Source organism: Rutilus rutilus (assembly GCF_951802725.1).
Source record: "Rutilus rutilus genome assembly, chromosome: 11".
Taxonomy (NCBI): domain Eukaryota; kingdom Metazoa; phylum Chordata; class Actinopteri; order Cypriniformes; family Leuciscidae; genus Rutilus; species Rutilus rutilus.
Genome location: NC_140216.1, coordinates 30,361,323 through 30,369,345, shown reverse-complemented (window position 1 = coordinate 30,369,345; position 8,023 = coordinate 30,361,323).

Below are 8,023 nucleotides of genomic sequence, written 5' to 3'. Positions count from 1 at the left end.
TCTTAAAGTTCAAATTAATGTCCAAAATGTACTTCTAAACCATAATTTTAACAATATACTTTTACATTAAAATACAGTCTTATATTTATATATTAAATTAATAGGCCTAATTTGACATCTTAAAATGTAATATTCTCCACTATAGGTACCTTTTTACTAACATTTTCTACTGGTAACGTTTTAACCATTTAAATGGTTTTCACATACATTTTTTTCTTCTTTTTTTTTTTTTTTTTTTTAAATAAAAGCTATGAGAAACATAAACAGGATTTAGATGCCCAATATCTATAACCTTAACTCTCAAGGAGAACAACTACAAATTTGTGTGTGAAATGCAATTTGAAAGGGTGATGAATAACAGACACTCTGCTGTGGGAAACTTAAGAGATACCACTGCAGCACATGAGCAGATGTTTATAACACTGCAGTGAGGTGTGTGCATGTGTGTGTGTGTACATGTGTGTGTGTTTGTGTGTGCGCAACTGAGTGTGTGTGTGTGTGTGTGTGTGTGTGTACAGGTTTAAGTTACAGTGACTAAATGTCCCCACAAGGACAGTAAAACCTGAGATCACCTACATTGTGGGGACCCGCCAGCTCCCCATGAGGGAAATGGATTAATAAACATACTAAATTATGTGTTTTTTTTTTGTGTGTGTGAAAATGCAGAAAGTTTTCTGTGATGGGTAGGTTTAGGGGAAGGGTTAGTGTAGGGGAATAGAAAATACAGTTTGAACAGTATAAAAATCATTACGACCATGGAGAAGCCCAAGATAGCGAAATGTGTGTGTGTGTGGATTGTATACACCTCTATGTGTGTTTGTAAGTGATAAACCTTCATGCTTTATGTGATAAAGAAAAAAATGTGTGTGGTCCATGGTGCAGCACTGCACAGCCTTGAGCTTTTAACTCCATGCAGCAGAGAAGCACTGGCATTTGTGGAGCATGTGCATTTCTGCATGTGTGAATGAACAAGGAAGCATAAGGTGAAAAACAAAATCCTGTCACTTGGAAACATTTAGATTATACCAAAACAGACTGCATATACACCAACAATCACACACCCACGTTTTTTTCTCAGTCTCAGTAAAACATTTAACATTCAGTCAATTCTATCAGGATCAATAATAGAGTTGAAAAATAGATTTTGAGGTTAATAATTCAACAGATATCTGAAGCATTCTCATGTTTTATGCTTTGCTATTTATTCTATCTGACAGTGATACAAAGAAAGAAAGAAAAAGGTAAAATAAATGCACCAAACAATGGAGAATAGCCTATGCAGGCTATTATTTCTACCTGATCTAAGCCTGAAATTTGGTGTAAGAAAAATATCCATATTTATAACTTTATCAACTAAAATAACTATCTTCCGGCAGACGGCCGTACGCATCGATTTACGGCGAAAGAGTAACACTTGACGATGTATGACGTAGCATGTAGGAGTAGCTTAAGACATTTCTCTTTAAAAATTCTCGTTTTAGACTTCTAATTCGTGACTGGTGTTTTGTTTTGCTCTGTCCTCTGCACTCCCACGTTTGTCAATGCTTCAAGTCAAGGGTCACTCTTTCGCTGTAAATCGATGCGTACGGCCGTCTGCCGTCTGCTAGTTATTTTAGCCGATAAAGTTTTAAATATGGATATTTTTCTTACACAAACGCATCGCTTCGCTTCAGAAGGCCTTTATTAACCCCCCAGAGCAGTGTGGAGCACCTTTATCATGGATGGATGCACTTTGATGGACGTCAAAACAGAAACGGCTATTCACTACCATTATAAAGCTTGGAAGAGCCTGGACATTTGTTAATATAACTCTGATTATATTTGTCTAAAAGAAGAATGTCATATACAACAAGGATGGCTTGAGGGTGAGTAAATCATTGGCTAATTTTCATTTTTGGGTGAACTATCCCTTTAAGGGATAAGTTTAGGGTTGAATTTGTACAGTATAAAAATCATGACGTATATGGAAAGTGCAGTGTGTGTGTGTGTGTGTGTGCGTGCGTGTGCGTTTGTGTGTGTGCGTGCGTGTAAATTGAAGCAGACAAGGCTTTAAAATATATAGTGATAATATTTCATAAAACAGCTTTAGCTAAATGCATAAATCTGTCATATACTATTACAGGCCATTTTCCAGTGATTTGCTCTTTAATGTGGCTTCATCCAATTTCTAGAGCTTTCACTGAACTCAGGCTTCAATTTGCACTCACACAACAAAAAAGGCTTGGCCACTGGCAGTGTGTAATGAAGGATTCACTTTATGGTGGTCTCGATATTGAGACCCTCTGAGAGTCTTCGTGATCGATCCACTCCAGAAGAGAGGACACAAGAGGAGGAGCGGGCTAGTCTTTCACTTGCTCATTCTTCTTTTCTCTCCTCTTCCTCCCTCTCACTCCCCACTAAACTGCCTCTCCCTTCCTTTTTTTTTTGTGTCTATTTTTAGACGCCTGGTGGGGAAACCCAATACATGTGTGACAAAAATAAAACACAGTGCTGTTGAGTGACCTGATATCTCCATTCAAGGATGGCCTAAAATCTGCATTCATATCTCCTACGAAATATTGCACTCTCAAATATCACAGACAGCGTGACATTTTAAATCAATCAAAGGGCTTTCGCAGCATTCAATGATGCTCACGTTGTTAAATAAGTAGTGCATTACACTACTGCTGGTGAACATTTACGATTGTGTTTGAATGATGGACATATTCACTCACCAAGAAAAATGCTAATTTTAGAGTTTGATTTATAGACTTGGGACGATCAGAGAATCCCCAGCGTTCCACAGAGAGATAGCCCGCAACCATCCCCTCACTATCATGTCGTTGCTGTGACAACCGTGACTTCAAAGAGGTCTCATCAGAGAGAGGCGGGAAGTAGGGGCGAGTTAAAACATGAAATCAACAGAAAGAGAGAGAGAGAGAGAGAGTAAGAGTTTGATGGAAGAGGACAGGGGAAGGCAGGGATGCAAGAGGGAGAAGCTCACAGTCCAGCCAGAGAGAACAGAGAGAGGGAAATGCACAAGTACCCAAGTGAAGATTATGCAAATGAGGACACAGATTATAGGGACATGCACAGATGATTGGAATTCATTTATGCATATATGTGGAGAACTCGTAGGGATATAGGCAGCTCGTACAGGGAAAGATGGATGGAGACGGAACGAGCTGAGCAACAGGGAGAAAACTATTTTTACGGAGGCTTCCGTAAAAAAATCATTTTTCTACGTTTGTTAAAAGTGATGTGTGTCATTTTTGGCCTTTAAAAAAATACTATAAAATAAAATAATATTTTTAACAGGTTTGCCTACCTGTATCAATGCCTTGTAGCTTCACACAGAAGATGAAATCAGTTAATTGAAAAGGCATATAATTTTATGTAAGTGTCACACACACGCAATATAGTGCCTATAAGTATTTTTTGTTTTAAATCTAAACTAGCTTATCTCCCTTCTCTTTTCTCTGAGAGCAAAGGCAGTCCTGAAATTCCATAGGGAGTCAATTTTAAGCATAATGAGCACTCATGATACATATATACAAGCTTAGCTGTGTTGAACAGTTGCACTGAAAGACAATCTCTCACACACTGGATTTCAATGTTTTATGGGGACTTTAAATAGGGATAATGATTATTCTAACCCCTTAACACTACCCCTAAACACAACCCTCACAGAAAACTTTCTGCATTATCCCTTTTTCAAAAAAACATCATAATATGATTTATAAGCTGTTTTCCTCATGGGGACCCCACAAGGTCAAAGATTTCTGCTATTGCTATCTTTTTGGGGACACTTGTCTTGGTCCACACAACGTAGGGTTTACCAGGATATAAGTGAGTTCATGTAAATATAGTGCATGGAAATGATTAAAAATGTCTGTGTGATGCACTGGGTGTTTTTAGGACTGTTATGTTTTGTGGCTGTGACCCAGTTCAGGGCAGCGATGTGCTGTGCCTTGATGTTCTCTCTCTCCTGATGTGTGTGTGTGTGTGTGTGTGTGTGTGTGTGTGTGTGTGTGTGTGTGTGTGTGTGTGTGTGTGTGTGTGTGTGTGTGTGTGTGTGTGTGTGTGTGTGTGTGTGTGTGTGTGTGTGTGTGTGTGTGTGTGTGTGTGTGTGTGTGTGTGTGTGTGTGTGTGTGTGTGTGTGTGTGTGTGTGTGTGTGTTAGTGGCCTCGAGCTGTCCAGCTCTGCCACATCTGTGACAAAAATCACTGAGAACTCAAGTTTTTCAGGACTTAGTTCTGAGATGTTCCAAGATATCTTGAGTTGCCTTCAGTATTCAGGATATCCCTCTGATATCAAAAACGGATCACTTTTGATCTGACACATTTGTCAAAAACATAGAATAGGAACCTGTGAGAATTGCATTTACAATGCTGAAATATGTTTTCCCATTAAACATTGCACACAGAGAAATTAATGGTACTTTTTTAAAAATATGTTAAAACTCCAAAACTCCTAATATATACAGAGGCTTAATAAAAAGTGGTTTTATTTTACATGGAGCAGAATTTATTTGTTTGTTTGTTTGTTTGTTTGTTTGTTTGTTTGTTTGTTTGTTTGTTTGTTTGTGGCATTCTCAGAGCTTTAATTACATGCACATTCATACACAGCCTCCAGGAAGATAATCATTCAAAAGTGCCCCATTCTTTGTGTCACACGAGTATCTGAACAGACCATCCTTTATGACAAGAAAAGCAAATATGTAAACTATAAAATTTTGTTATGCAAATATCTTATAGTTTTTAAAAGATTACTTACAGACAATTTCTGAAATTATGGCTCCATTTCTCGAAACTCTACACACAAAACCACAAAACATGCACACAACATGTAAAATGTCACACATCTCTTGCAAAAGTCAAACACTTCATTCAAAACTCTTCTAAAAATGTTTTTGTTTTTGCATAGTTGCCTAACTCTACACAAAAAAAACATCAAATGTTTGGCCATATACACGCCAAACTAAACATGGATGTGAAAAATGTAATACACTTCTATCTTGCATCTTTTGCTTGGTCAGTGTGCAGTGGAGTGTACAGGAGTTAGCACTCACACGTATTTGTATCTGCACAAATACACTGTAGTCAAGTCACATTTATTTATATAGCCCTGCCCCTTTTTACAATACAGATGGTTTCAAAGCAGCTTTACAGAGATAACAGAAAAATAATGCCCTTTAAGCAAGTCATCGTGAAGAGGCAAAAACAATGCAAGAAGTGCTCAAAATACAAAGTTCTGGCATTGCTTAGAGTAGCATAAGCCAGACAAGGGAGGATTAAAGGAAAAGGAAAGTTTTTTTTTATTTTTAAATGAGGTTAAGTGCTCACGGATGAGATGAGTTTTCAGTCTTTTGAATGTTGTCAGGGATTCTGCATTCCGGATGAGGGTGGGGAGATCATTCCAACAGCATGGAACCGTGAATGAGAATGTTCTGGAGAGTGATGTTGTGGCTCTCTGTGTTGGTACAACCAGCTGACCAATCGTAAGGCTTCTGGTAGGGATGTAGACTCGTAGGAGTGAGTGAAAGTAGGAGGGAGCTGAGCCTGTGGTAGTTGATGCGAGCAGCGAGTGGTAGCCAGTGCAGAGAGATTAATAGAGGAGTGATGTGGGCCCTTTTGGGCTCTATGAAGACAAGACAGGCTGCAGCATTCTGAATCATTTGTAGAGGTTTAGTTGCACATGATGGAAGTCCAGCCAGAAGAGCATTGCAGTAATCAAGCCTAGAAATGACCAGGGCCTGGACGAAAAGTTGTGTTGCATGCTCAGTTAGGAAAGGCCTGATCTTCCTGATGTTGTGCAGTGCAAACCTGCATGATCGAGCTGTCTTTGTAATTTGGTCTGTGAAGGTCAGCTGGTCATCAAATATTATTCCAGGATTTCTGACCGACCTTGATGGGATAATTGATGATGAATCTAGCTGGATAGTGAAGTCGTGATGTAGAGACGGATTGGCAGGGAGCCAGAGAAGCTCAGTCTTTGCCAGGTTGAGCTGCAGGTGATGTTCCTTCATCCATGCCGAGATGTCCGCCAGACAGTTTGAGATATGTGTAGCTATTGTAGGATCATCTGGTTGAAATGAGAGGAAGAGCTGTGTGTCATCAGCATAGCAATGGTAAGATAAACCATGTGCCTGTATGATGTGTCCCAGTGATGTGGTGTAAATGGAGAAGAGGAGGGGTCCAATAACTGAACCCTGAGGAACCCCTGTGATCAGTTGATGTGCTTTGGATACCTTGCCTCTCCATGCGACCCTGAAGGATCTTCCTGTGAGATAGGACTCAAACCAGTGGAGGGAAGTTCCTGTGATGCCCAGTGATGAGAGGGTGGACAGAAGGATCTGATTATTTACAGTGTCGAAGGCAGCAGACGGATCCAGGAGAATAAGAACTGATGATTTGGAAGCAGCTTTTAGGGCTTCTGTGACCGACAGTAATGCAGTCCTCGGTTGAATGCCCTTTCTTGAAGTCAGATTGGTTGACATCAAACTGGTTGTTCAGAGACAGGAAAGATGATACTTGGTTGAAAGCAACTTGTTCAAGTGTTTTCGCAATAAATGGTAGGAGAGAGACATGTTTGTAATTCTCTACAAGTGATGTGTTTAATGTTGGTTTTTTAAGCAGTGGAGTTACCCGAGCCTGCTTGAATGCTGTAGGGAAAATGCCAGTATGGAGGGATGAGTTGATGATGTGTGTGAGTGCTGGTAGAAGTGTGGGAGAGATGGCTTGTAGAAGGTGCGAGGGGATGGGGTCTAGAGGGCAGGTGGTAGGATGACTGGAGAGGAGAAGTTTAGAAGTTTAGTTTTCTTCCTCGGTTAGTGGAGAGAAGGAGGAGAGAAGGTTTTTGGCTGTGGGAGAGGTTGGTCTGGGTTCCTGTATGTGTGGAGCTGAGAACTGTCTGCTGATAGTTGTTGTTTTGTTGGTGAAGAAGTTAGCAAAATCATCAGCCATTAAAGAGGAGGTGAGTGGTGGTGGAGGTGGACAGAGGAGAGTGGTGGTGGAGGTGGACAGAGGAGAGAGTTGAATGTCTTGAAAAGTGATCGTGTGTTAGAGGTGCTGTTGATCTTGTTGTGGAAATATGAAGATTTCGCGGCATGAATATCAACAGAAAAGGAAGAGAGCAAAGACTGATACATAGGTCTGTGTGTGTGTCTTTTGATCTGCGCCAGTTCCTCTCCGCTGCTCTAAGTTCGGTTCACGAAGAACCTCTGATAATCAGGAGTTAGATTGAGTAGCACGTGCTGGCCTGGAGGAGAGAGGGCAGATATTGTCTAAAGAAGAAGTTAAAATGGAACATACGGTATCCGTTGCGGTATTCACATCCAGAGATGAGAATTGTGAGGGTGAGGGAAGAGAAGATGACACAGCAGAGGAACGATGGGAGGAAGAAAGTGAGCGCAGGTTTCGTCTGAAAGTAACTGGTAGGGGGGTTAATGGTGCATGGGTAGTGAGTTGTAGATTGAAAGTAATGAGGAAATGATCTGAAACGTGGAGAGGTTTCACCAAAATGTTGTCTGTGATGCAGTTGCGTGTGTAAACCAGGTCCAGTTGGTTGCCTGATTTGTGAGTACCTGTGGTGATGAGACTTTTGAGATCTAATGAAGCTAGGAGAGAGATGAAGTCTGTTGCATACGGCTTCTCTAGATGAATGTTGAAATCACCAAAGACTACAAGTGGGGTGGCATCCTCAGGGAAAGAGCAGCAGCACATCCAGCTCCTCTACAAAGCTTGACTACAATATGGATCTTAATGGGAGTTGAAAGTGTAATAGCATGATATTCAAACGAGTTGTTTTTACATAGAGAAGAGAGAGTTGAGTATTTCCAATTGTTAGAAATGAGAAGACCTGTACCCCCACCCCTCCTAGACTGGCGAGGGGTGTGAGAGAAAGAGAAGTTGTTAGAGAGAGCAGCAGGGGTTGCTGAGTCTTCTGGACGAATCCAGGTCTCAGTCAAGCCCAAGATATTAAGAGTAGATTGAGATGCAAAGGCTGGAATAAAGTTAGCTTTATTGACTGCTGACTGACAATT